Source organism: Panulirus ornatus, chromosome 63 (genome assembly GCF_036320965.1).
Source record: "Panulirus ornatus isolate Po-2019 chromosome 63, ASM3632096v1, whole genome shotgun sequence".
NCBI classification, from domain to species: domain Eukaryota; kingdom Metazoa; phylum Arthropoda; class Malacostraca; order Decapoda; family Palinuridae; genus Panulirus; species Panulirus ornatus.
In genome coordinates, this window is record NC_092286.1 from 1535254 (window position 1) to 1548267 (window position 13014).

General features: G+C 42.7%; 1 protein-coding gene across 1 annotated transcript in view; it reads right to left on the minus strand.

Annotated features, from left to right (window-relative positions):
* LOC139745930 (actin-related protein 2/3 complex subunit 3-like) overlaps positions 1–13014 on the minus strand; it is a 69605-nt gene that overhangs the window by 3490 nt on the left and 53101 nt on the right. The window lies entirely within an intron of this gene.

Sequence of the window (13014 nt, forward strand, 5' to 3'; positions counted from 1 at the left end):
CAGAAGTTGGTGACTGAGTTTGGAAAAGTGTGTGAAAGGAGAAAGCTGAGAGTAAATGTGAATTTGAATGGAGAAAAGTTGGAGGAAGTAAAGTGTTTTAAGTATCTGGGAGTGGACTTAGCAGCGATTGGAACCACTGAAGTGGGAGAAGTTATAGGGCGTGGTAGGGGGCAAATGTTCTGGGACCAGTGAAGAATGTGTGGAAAGAGAGAACGTTATCTTGGAGTACAAAAATGGGATCTTTGAAGGAATAGCAGTTCCAACAATATTATATGGTTGTGAGGCATGGGCTATAGATAGGGTTGTATAGAGGAGGGTTGATGTGTTGGAAATGTTTAAGGACAGTATGTGATGTGAGGTGTTTTGTTCGAGTAAGTAATGAAAGGGTAAGAGAGGTGTGGTAGTAAAAAGTGTGGTTGAGAGAGCAGAAGAGGGTATGTTGAAATGGTTTGGTCACATGGAGAGAATGAGTGAGGACAGACTGACAAAAAGGACATAAGTGTCAAGAGGCAGAGGGAAGAAGGAGAAGCAGGAGACCAATTTGGAGGTGGAAGGATGGAATGAAATTTCTTTTGAATGATTGGGTCCTGAACTTGCAGGAGGGTGAGGGTATACTGGGGTTGACGTGCTGTCAATGGACTGAGCCAGGGCTTATGAAACATCTGGAGTAAACAATGGAAAGGTCTGTGGGGCCTGGATGTGGATTGGCAGCTGTGGTTTTGGTGCATTACACATGACAACTAGAAACTGTGTGAACAAATGTGGTCCTATTTGTTAGTTTTCCTGGCATTACTTAGATGAAGTGGGAGATGGTGAAGCTGTATCCTGTGGGGCTGGGAATGGATTGAAGGGGGAGGAATGGGATGTATTTAGGGAATCAGTGATGGATTGCGCAAAAGATGCTTGTGGCATGAGAAGAGTGGGAGGTGGGTTGATTAGAAAGGGTAGTGAGTGGTGGGATGAAGAAGTAAGAGTATTAGTGAAAGAGAAGAGAGAGGCATTTGGACGATTTTTGCAGGGAAAAAATGCAATTGAGTGGGAGATGTATAAAAGAAAGAGACAGGAGGTCAAGAGAAAGGTGCAAGAGGTGAAAAAAAGGGCAAATGAGAGTTGGGGTGAGAGAGTATCATTAAATTTTAGGGAGAATAAAAAGATGTTCTGGAAGGAGGTAAATAAAGTGCGTAAGACAAGGGAGCAAATGGGAACTTCAGTGAAGGGCGCAAATGGGGAGGTGATAACAAGTAGTGGTGATGTGAGAAGGAGATGGAGTGAGTATTTTGAAGGTTTGTTGAATGTGTTTGATGATAGAGTGGCAGATATAGGGTGTTTTGGTCGAGGTGGTGTGCAAAGTGAGAGGGTTAGGGAAAATGATTTGGTAAACAGAGAAGAGGTAGTGAAAGCTTTGCGGAAGATGAAAGCCGGCAAGGCAGCAGGTTTGGATGGTATTGCAGTGGAATTTATTAAAAAAGGGGGTGACTGTATTGTTGACTGGTTGGTAAGGTTATTTAATGTATGTATGACTCATGGTGAGGTGCCTGAGGATTGGCGGAATGCGTGCATAGTGCCATTGTACAAAGGCAAAGGGGATAAGAGTGAGTGCTCAAATTACAGAGGTATAAGTTTGTTGAGTATTCCTGGTAAATTATATGGGAGGGTATTGATTGAGAGGGTGAAGGCATGTACAGAGCATCAGATTGGGGAAGAGCAGTGTGGTTTCAGAAGTGGTAGAGGATGTGTGGATCAGGTGTTTGCTTTGAAGAATGTATGTGAGAAATACTTAGAAAAGCAAATGGATTTGTATGTAGCATTTATGGATCTGGAGAAGGCATATGATAGAGTTGATAGAGATGCTCTGTGGAAGGTATTAAGAATATATGGTGTGGAAGGAAAGTTGTTAGAAGCAGTGAAAAGTTTTTATCGAGGATGTAAGGCATGTGTACGTGTAGGAAGAGAGGAAAGTGATTGGTTCTCAGTGAATGTAGGTTTGCGGCAGGGGTGTGTGATGTCTCCATGGTTGTTTAATTTGTTTATGGATGGGGTTGTTAGGGAGGTAAATGCAAGAGTTTTGGAAAGAGGGGCAAGTATGAAGTCTGTTGGGGATGAGAGAGCTTGGGAAGTGAGTCAGTTGTTGTTCGCTGATGATACAGCGCTGGTGGCTGATTCATGTGAGAAACTGCAGAAGCTGGTGACTGAGTTTGGTAAAGTGTGTGGAAGAAGAAAGTTAAGAGTAAATGTGAATAAGAGCAAGGTTATTAGGTACAGTAGGGTTGAGGGTCAAGTCAATTGGGAGGTGAGTTTGAATGGAGAAAAACTGGAGGAAGTGAAGTGTTTTAGATATCTGGGAGTGAATCTGGCAGCGGATGGAACCATGGAAGCGGAAGTGGATCATAGGGTGGGGGAGGGGGCGAAAATTCTGGGGGCCTTGAAGAATGTGTGGAAGTCGAGAACATTATCTCGGAAAGCAAAAATGGGTATGTTTGAAGGAATAGTGGTTCCAACAATGTTGTATGGTTGCGAGGCGTGGGCTATGGATAGAGTTGTGCGCAGGAGGATGGATGTGCTGGAAATGAGATGTTTGAGGACAATGTGTGGTGTGAGGTGGTTTGATCGAGTGAGTAACGTAAGGGTAAGAGAGATGTGTGGAAATAAAAAGAGCGTGGTTGAGAGAGCAGAAGAGGGTGTTTTGAAGTGGTTTGGGCACATGGAGAGAATGAGTGAGGAAAGATTGACCAAGAGGATATATGTGTCAGAGGTGGAGGGAATGAGAAGAGGGAGACCAAATTGGAGGTGGAAAGATGGAGTGAAAAAGATTTTGTGTGATCGGGGCCTGAACATGCAGGAGGGTGAAAGGAGGGCAAGGAAATAGAGTGAATTGGAGCGATGTGGTATACCGGGGTTGACGTGCTGTCAGTGGATTGAATCAAGGCATGTGAAGCGTCTGGGGTAAACCATGGAAAGCTGTGTAGGTATGTATATTTGCGTGTGTGGACGTATGTATATACATGTGTATGGGGGGGGGGGGTTGGGCCATTTCTTTCGTCTGTTTCCTTGCGCTACCTCGCAAACGCGGGAGACAGCGACAAAGTATAATAAAAATATAAAAAATAATATATATATATATATATATATATATATATATATATATATATATATATATATATATATATATATATATATATATATATATATGTAATGCGGCAGGGGTGTGTGATGTCTCCATGGTTGTTTAATTTGTTAATGGATGGGGTTGTTAGGGAGATGAATGCAAGAGTTTTGGAAAGAGGGGCAAGTATGCAGTCTGTTGTGGATGAGAGAGCTTGGGAAGTGAGTCAGTTGTTCGCCGATGATACAGCGCTGGTGGCTGATTCATGTGAGAAACTGCAGAAGCTAGTGACTGAGTTTGGTAAAGTGTGTGAAAGAAGAAAGTTGAGAGTAAATGTGAATAAGAGTAAGGTTATTAGGTACACTAGGGTTGAGGGTCAAGTAAATTGGGAGGTAAGTTTGAATGGAGAAAAACTGGAGGAAGTAAAGTGTTTTAGATATCTGGGAGTGGATTTGGCAGCGGATGGAACCATGGAAGCGGAAGTGAATCATAGTGTGGGGGAGGGGGCGAAAGTTCTGGGATCCTTGAAGAATGTGTGGAAGTCGAGAATATTATCTCAGAAAGCAAAAATGGGTATGTTTGAAGGAATAGTGGTTCCAACAATGTTGTATGGTTGTGAGGCGCTGGCTATGGATAGAGTTGTGCGCAGGAGGGTGGCTGTGCTGGAAATGGGATTTTTGAGGACAATATGTGGTGTGAGGTGGTTTGATCGAGTAAGTTCTCTCATCCACAACAGACTGCATACTTGCCCCTCTTTCCAAAACTCTTGCATTCACCTCCCTAACAACCTCATTCATAAACAAATTAAACAACCATGGAGACATCACACATCCCTGCCGCAAACCTACATTCACTGAGAACCAATCACTTTCCTCTCTTCCTACATATACACATGCCTTACATCCTCGATAGAAACTTTTCACTGCTTCTAACAACTTGCCTCCCACACCATATATTCTTAATACCTTCCACAGAGCATCTCTATCAACTCTATCATATGCCTTCTCCATATCCATAAATGCTACATACAAATCCATTTGCTTTTCTAAGTATTTCTCACATACATTCTTCAAAGCAAACACCTGATCCACACATCCTCCACCACTTCTGAAACCACACTGCTCTTCCTCAATCTGTTGTTCTGTACATGCCTTCACCCTCTCAATCAATACCCTCCCATATAATTTACCAGAAATACTCAACAAACTTATACCTCAGTAATTTGAGCACTCACTCTTAACCCCTTTGTCTTTGTACTATGGCACTATGCAAGCATTTTGCCAATTCTCAGGCACCTCACCATGAATCATACATACATTAAATAACCTTACCAACCAGTCAACAATACAGTCACCCCCTTTTTTAATAAATTCCACTGCAATACCATCCAAACCCATTGCCTTGCCGGCTTTTATCTTCCGCAGTGCTTTTACTACCTCTTCTCTGTTTACCAGATCATTTTCCCTAACCCTCTCTTTTTGCAAACCACCTCAACCAAAACACCCTATATCTGCCACTCTATCATCAAACACATTCAACAAACCTTCAAAATACTCACTCCATCTCCTTCTCACATCACCACTAATTGTTATCACCTCCCCATTAGCCCCCTTCACTGACGTTCCCGTTCGTTTCCTTGTCTTACACACTCTATTTACCTTTCTCTTGACCTCCTGCCTCTTTCTTTTATACATCTCCCACTCGTTTGCATTATTTCCATGCAGAAATCGTCCAAATGCCTCTCTATTCTTTCACTAATAATCTTACTTCTTCATCCCACCACTCACTACCCTTTCTAATCTGCCCACCTCCCACTCTTCTCATGCCACAAGCATCTTTTGCACAAGCCATCACTGCTTCCCTAAATACATCCCATTCCTCCCCAACTCCCCTTACCTCCTTTGTTCTCACCTTCTTCCATTCTGTACTCAGTCTCTCCTGGTACTTCCTCACACAAGTCTCCTTCCCAAGCTCACTTACTCTCACCACTCTCTTCACCCCTACAAATCTTCACCTTCGCCTCCACAAGATAATGATCAGACATCCCTCCAGTTGCACCTCTCAGTACGTTAATATCCAAAAGTCTCTCGCGTGCACGTAATCCAATAATGCTCTCTGGCCATCTCTCCTACTTACATATGTATACTTATGTATATCTCTCTTTTTAAACCAGGTATTCCCAATCACCAGTCCTTTTTCAGCACATAAATCTACAAGCTCTTCACCATTTCCATTTACAACACTGAACACCCCATGTATACCACTTATTCCCTCAACTGCCACATTACTAACCTTTGCATTCAAATCACCCATCACTATAACCCGGTCTCGTGCATCAAAACCACTAACACACTCATTCAGCTGCTCCCAAAACACTTGCCTCTCATGATCTTTCTTCTCATGCCCAGGTGCATATGCACCAATAATCACCCATCTCTCTCCATCAACTTTCAGTTTTACCCATATCAATCTAGAGTTTACTTTCTTACACTCTATCATATATACATTCCCGGGGATAGGGGAGAAAGAATACTTCCCACACATTCCCCACGTGTCGTAGAAGGTGATTAAAGGGGACGGGAGTGGGGGTCTAGAAACCCTCCCCTCATTGTATCTTAACTTTCTAAAAGGGGAAACAGAAGAAGGAGTCATGTGAGGAGTGCTCATCCTCCTCGAAGGCTCAGACTGGGGTGTCTAAATGTGTGTGGATGTAAGCAAGATGTGAAAAAAGGAGAGATAGGTAGTATATTCGAGGAAAGGAACCGGGATATTTTGTCTCTGAGTGAAACGAAGCACAATGGTAAAGGGAAAGAGTGGTTTGGGAATGTTTTGGGAGTAAAGTCAGGGGTTGGTGAGAGAACAAGAGCAAGGGAAGGAGTAGCACTACTCCTGAAACAGGAGTTGTGGGAGTATGTGATACAGTGTAAGAAGCAGTGGTGGCTTGCGCATGAGAAGCGTGGGAGGTGGGTAGATTAGAAAGGGTAGTGAGTGGTGGGATGAAGATGTAAGATTATTAGTGAAAGAGAAGAGAGAGGCATTTGGATGATTTTTGCAGGGAAATAGTGCAAATGACTGGGAGATGTATAAGAGAAAGAGGCAGAAGGTCAAGAGAAAGGTGCAAGAGGTGAAAACGAGGGCAAATGAGAGTTGGTGCGAGAGAATATCATTAAATTTTAGGGAGAGTAAAAAGATGTTTTGGAAGGAGGTAAATAAAGTAAGACAAGAGAACAAATGGGTACATCGGTGAAGGGGGCAATTGGGGAGGTAATAACAAGTAGTGGTGGTGTGAGAAGATGGAGTGAGTATTTTGAAGGTTTGTTGAATGTGTTAGATGATAGAGTGGCATATATGGGGTGTTTTGGTCGAGGTTGTGTATGAAGTGAGAGGGTCAGGAAGAATGATTTGGTAAACAGAGAAGAGGTAGTGAAAGCTTTGCGGAAGATGAAAGCTGGCAAGGCGGTGGGTTTGGATGGTATTGCAGTGGAATTTATTAAAAAATGGGGTGACTGTGTTGTTGACTGGCTGGTAAGGATATTTAATGTATGTATGGCTCATGGTGAAGTGCCTGAGGATTGGTGGAATGCATGCATAGTGCCATTGTACAAAGGCAAAGGGGATAAAGGTGAGTATTCAAATTATAGAGGTATAAGTCTGTTCGAGTATTCCTGGGAAATTATATGGGAGGGTACTGATTGAGAGGGTGAAGGCATGTACAGAGCATCAGATTGGGGAAGAGCAGTGTGGTTTCAGAAGTGGTAGAGGATGAAATGACAACCCCCTCCTCCCTCACGTGCGCAAGGTAGCGCTAAGAAAAGACAACAAAGGCCATTTTCGTTCAGTCTCTAGCTGTCATGTATAATGCACCGAAACCACAGCTCCCTTTTCACATCCAGGACCCACGAAACTTTCCATGGTTTACCCCAGATGCTTCACATGCCCTGGTTCATTCCATAGACAGCATGTCGACCCCAGTATACCACATTGTTCCAATTCACTATATTCCTTGCACACCTCTCACCCTCCTGCATGTTCAGGCCTCGATCACTCTAAATCTTTTTCACTCCATCTTTCCACCTCCAATTAGGTCTCCCACTTCTCCTCGTTCCCTCCATCTCTGACACATATATATCCTCTTTGTCAATCTTTCCTCACTCGTTCTCTCCATGTGACCTACCCATTTCAAAACACCCTTTTCTGCTCTCTCAGCCACACACTTTTTATTACCACACATCTCTTACCCTTTCATTACTTACTCGATCAAACCACCTCACACCGCATATTGTCCTCAAACATCTCATTTTCAGCACATCCACCCTACTCCGCACAACTCTATCTATAGCCCATGCCTGACAACCATATAACATTGTTGGAACCACTATTCCTTCAAATATACCCATTTTTGCTTTCCGAGGTAATGCTCTCGCCTTCCGCACATTTTTCAATGCTCCCAGAACTTTCGCCCCCTCCCCCACCCTGTGACTCACTTCCGCTTCCATGGTTCCATCCACTGCCAAATCCACTCCCAGACATCTAAAACTTTACTACCTCCAGTTTTTTCCATTCAAACTCACCTTCCAATTTATATACACATGTACATATTCATACTTGCTGCCTTCATCCATTCCCGTCGCCACCCCACCACACATTAAATAGCACCCCCCTCCCCCCTGCACAAATGCAAGGTAGCACTAGGAAAAGACAACAAAGGCCACATTTGCTCACCTTTAGTCTCTAGCTGTCATGTGTAATGCACCGAAACCACAGCTCCCTTTCCACATCCAGGCCCCTCAAAACTTTCCATGGTTTATCGCAGATGCTTCACATGCCCAGGTTCAATCCATTGACAGCACATCCACCCCGGTATACCACATCATTCCAATTCACTCTATTCCTTGCATGCCTTTCACCTTCCTGTATCTTCAGGCCCTAATCTCTCAAAATCTTTTTCACTTCAACTTTTCACCTCCAATTTGGTCTGCTATGTAGTTGTTTTTGCGTTGGTTCAATCTCACAGTCGCTCATTTCGTTCTGTCTTACTCATTTACTTACTTCCTACCCCAGGATTCCCTTCTATCCTTCTGAGGTTCTTGCAGCACTCAGGAACCTGGTTGCATCCACTGGTCAGGACCATAGGTCATACATACAGCTTTGTAATGTGTGTGAGTGTATGTGCAGAAAGTGGAAGGCAATTGAATGGTAGGCGCTCAGTGTCTTTTATGTAATTGCACTGTGAGCATGAGGGTGTTGTTGGATATGTTGAAATGGTGTTTGTAATGTTTTAATGATGGGTGATGCCCAGGGCATAAGTGGGAGAGTGCGATTCGAGTTTCTTTGGGAGTGTTTTTATTGACGAGTGTATATATGGTGGTCTGGAGTTTATGAGTTGGGAGGTCAGATATTAAGTGCTTGTCATGTTATTTCAGTGTATGTGCTTTGTCAGTATTATATTTGTTAGGGGTGGTGGGATCTATGGTTAGAGGTTACTGAAGTGCAAGGCAGATAAGCTTTATATTTTTACTTGGGGTTGATGGTTAAAGAGGATTTGGTGGGAGGGGTCTAGTGCTTACTTATCTTACCTACTCATTACAGAAAACAACCTACCCACTGCCAGACACACAAGTTATTTTTTTTAACTGCATTTTCCCTCCTGTAATACAGAATATACTTGTAACCATGCTTACTGACTAGTAAACAACAAACATTTCTCTGGCAAGATACTTGGTAAATGGCGAGTTCCAGGAGTAAATGAGAATGGAAGTAATCTTGTGAATGTTTGTGCTGAGGGGTTTATCCTTGAAAACACCTTTTTTCTGAAAAGGATGATCCACAGATATTCATGGATGAGAAATGACTGAAGAGAACAAAAGTTTGATTAACTATATGGCAATGGATTAAAGGTTGAGAAAGGCTGTGCTACATGCTAGAGTTGTGAAAGGATACCATTTTGCAGTTCATGTGGAGGTAGGGATGAACAGACAGGTAAGAGTGCTGGGAAATGAGAAGAATCAGAAAGAATGAAAGGAGTATCAAAGAAGGGTGACAAACTTTAGATGAAAGTGCAGTAAATGTAGGGAAGCAGTCATGTGTGAATGAGGTGTTTAAAAAGTTTAGAGAAAGACAGTTTTCTTTCTTTCTACTGACCTTGTTTCCCCACATATTAGTGCTTGTTCACTGTTTTTCATTTAGCAGGGTAGCACCAGGAACAGACAAAGACATGGCACTCATTTGCTCACATACACTCAAGCTGTCATCTATAAGGCACCAAAACCATAGCCCAAATATCAGCCAAGCCTCATAGACCTTACGGCTGGTGGTTTACCCTGACCACTTTACTTTCCCTGTTTCAGCCTGCTGACAGCAGATCACCCCATGCACCACATTGCTCTAATTCTCTTCATCTCATGCACACCTCACACCCTCTTGCATGTTTGGTCCTGGTAACTCAAAGCCTCTCATTCTTTATCCCACCGTATCATCCTCAGTCTCACAATTCTCCTTGTTCCTTCTACTTTTGATGTATAAATCCTCTCTGTTAGTCTTTCCTTACTCATCCTTTCCTTTTGTCTTGACCATTTCACCTCTCTCTCAGACATACTCTGCATACTATCACATTCTCTTTCTCTCTCACACACAAAATTTAATTCTTTACTTCATGAATGCTCTTCACACATGTTTTCAAGAATTTCATTTCTGGCACATCCACCCCAACCTGTACTTTTGTATTTAAGATCCATGACTCGTATTTATAGATCACTATCAGGACTATATTTCCCACACAAATCTTCAGAGGAGTCACATGGCCTTTACATCCTCTACAACAAATGAAATCACATTGATCCTCCCAGTCTGATTTCCTGTGCATGCCACCACTCTCTCCATCATGTACCTCCCAGTCTGATGTCCTGGGTGTGCCACCACTCACTCTTATCACTATTTTTCCATACAATTTAGGTAAACTCAACAGACTTATACCTTTGTAATTTGAACATTTGCTTTTATTCCCCTTGCCTTTATATAATGGAAAGGGGAGAAAGAATTCTACCTCCTTATTCCCTGCATGACATACAAGGCAACTAAAAGGGTAGGGAGGGAGGGAGAGAGAGAGGAAAAACTTTCTTGTATTTCAATTTCTAAGAGATGGAATGGAAGGAGCCAAGCAGGGAGTGCTCATCCTCCTCAAAGGCTCAGGGTAAGGTGTCTAAATGTGTGTGGATGTAGCCAACATGAGAAGAAAGGAGATATTAGTTATGTGTTTGAGGAAAGTATGCTGAATGCTCTGGCTTTTATGAAAACTAAAGTTCAAGGATAATGGAGAATGGCCTGAAAATGTCTGGAGTAAAGTCAGGAGTTGATGACTGTTCTGGCCCTGAGTGGAACAAAGTTCAAGGATAATGGAGAAGAATGATTTGGAAATGTATTCAAAGTCGAAGGTTCATGATGGCAAGAGCTAAGGAAAAGGTAGCACAACTGCTGAAGCAGGAGCTGTAGTAGCGTGTGACAAAGTGTACAGAGATAAGCTCAAGACTGATGAGGGGGAAAATGACCATGATGACAAGGCATGTGGCAGATTTGAATGTGAAATTTGCAGACACCTGTTTTTTAGTTTGGAAGATTGTGTGTGAAAGGAGAAAGTTCTGAATAAGTATGAATAAAATTAAGATTATTTGGTTTAACTCTGGAGAGACAGGTTAGGTGGGGTGTGACTTTAAATGGAGGAAACTTTTAGGAACTTGAGTGTTTTAGATATCTGGGAGTGGACAATGGCAGTGGATGGAACCATAGGAGGTAAAGTGAGTCGGAGGATAGTAAGAGTGCAAGGAACCTAAAATCATAAGGCATGTGTGGAAAGATGAAGGATAAAGATTTGAATGTTTGATAATATAGTATTCCTGACAATGTAGTATAGATGAGAGGCATGTACTATAGATGAGAATGTACAGAAAAGGGTGAATGTGTTGGAAATAAAATATTTGAGGTCAACATGTGGTGCGAGGAGGGTTGATCAAGTAAGAAATAACAGGGTAAGAGATAGGTTTACTATTAAGAAGGGTATGGTTGAGAGAGAGCTGAAGATGATATGCTGATATTATTGAGATATATGGAGAGAAACAGTGAGAAGTTGAAAGTGAAGATATTTGTGTCAGAAGTGGATAGGACAAGAAGTGGGAGGCTGAAAAGGAGGTAGAAGGATGAAGTGAAAAAGGTTTCGAGTGCTAGGGACCTGAGCATGCAGGAGGGTGTAAGGTATGCATGGGATGGAGTGAAATGGAGCAATATAGTATACAGGGGGAAATATGCTGTCATGGACTGAACCAGAGCATATGAAGCAGGTGAGGCAACCAGTGGAAAGCAATGTGGAGTGTGGTTTGTGGATAAGGGGCTGTGGTTTTGATTCATTACACATGTAAATGGAGGCCATTTCTTCATCTGTTCTTGGTGCTATTGCAAACATGGGACATGGTGAGCAAATATAAAAAATTATTATTTTTCAAACCAGTACGCTGTTTCCCACATTAGCACCAGGAACAGATAAAGAAGGGCTGCATTTACTCCCTTTCAATTTCTGGATGTCATGTACAATAGCCATCTCCCGCGTTAGCGAGGTAGCATAAGGAAACAGACGAAAGAATGGCCCAACCCACCCACATACACATGTATGTACTTACATGCCCACACACGCACATATACATACCTATACATTTAAATGTATACATACACAGACATAAATATATACACATGTACCTATTCATACTTGCTGCCTTCATCCATTCCCATCGCCACCCTGCCCCACATGAAATGGCACCCCCCTCCTCCACGTGAGGTAGCACTAGGGAAAGTCAACAAAGGCCACATTCGTTCACACTCAGTCTTTAGCTGTCATGTGTAATGCATGGAAACCACAGCTCCCCTTCCACATCTAGGCCCCACAAAACTTTCCATGGTTTATCCTAGACGTTTCACATGCCCTGGTTCAATCAGTATATTCACTCTGTTCCTTGCAAACCTTTCACTCTCCCATATGTTCAGGCCCCGGTTGCTCAAAATCTTTTTCACTCCATCCTTCCACCTCCAATTTGGTCTCCCACTCCTCCTCGTTCCTTCCACCTCTGACATATACATCCTCTTGGTCAATCTTTCCTCACTCATTCTCTCCATGTGACCAAACCATTTCAATACACCCTCTTCTGCTCTCTAAACCACACTCTTTTTATTACTACACATCTCTCTTACCCTTTCATTACTTACTTGATCAAAACCACCTCACACCCCATACTGCATTCAAACATTTCATTTCCAACACATCTACCCTTCTCTGAACAACCCTATCTATAGCCCATGCCTTGCAACCACATAACATTGTTGGAACCACTATTCCTTCAACCATACCCATTTTTGCTCTCCAAGATAACGTTCTGGCCTTCCACACATTCTTCAATACTCCCAGAACCTTCATCCCCTCCCCAACCCTGTGACTCACTTCCACTTCCATGGTTCCATCTGCTGCTAAATCCACTCCCAGATATCTAAAACACTTCACTTCCTCCAGTTTTTCTCCATTTGAACTTACCTCCCAGTTGACTTGTCCCTCAACCCTACTGAACCTAATAATCTTGCTCTTATTCACATTTACTCTCAGCTTTCTTCTTCCCACACTATATCAAACTCAGTCACCAGCTTCTGCAGTTTCTCACCAGAATCAGCCAACAGTGCTGTATCATCAGCGAACAACTGACTAACTTCCCAAGCCCTCTCATCCACAACAGACTGCATACTTGCCCCTCTCCAAAACTCTTGCATTCACCTCCCTAACAACCTCATCCATAAACAAATTAAACAACAAAGGAGACATCACACACCCCTGCCGCAAACTGATATTCACTGGGAACTAATCACTTTCCTCTCTTCCTACT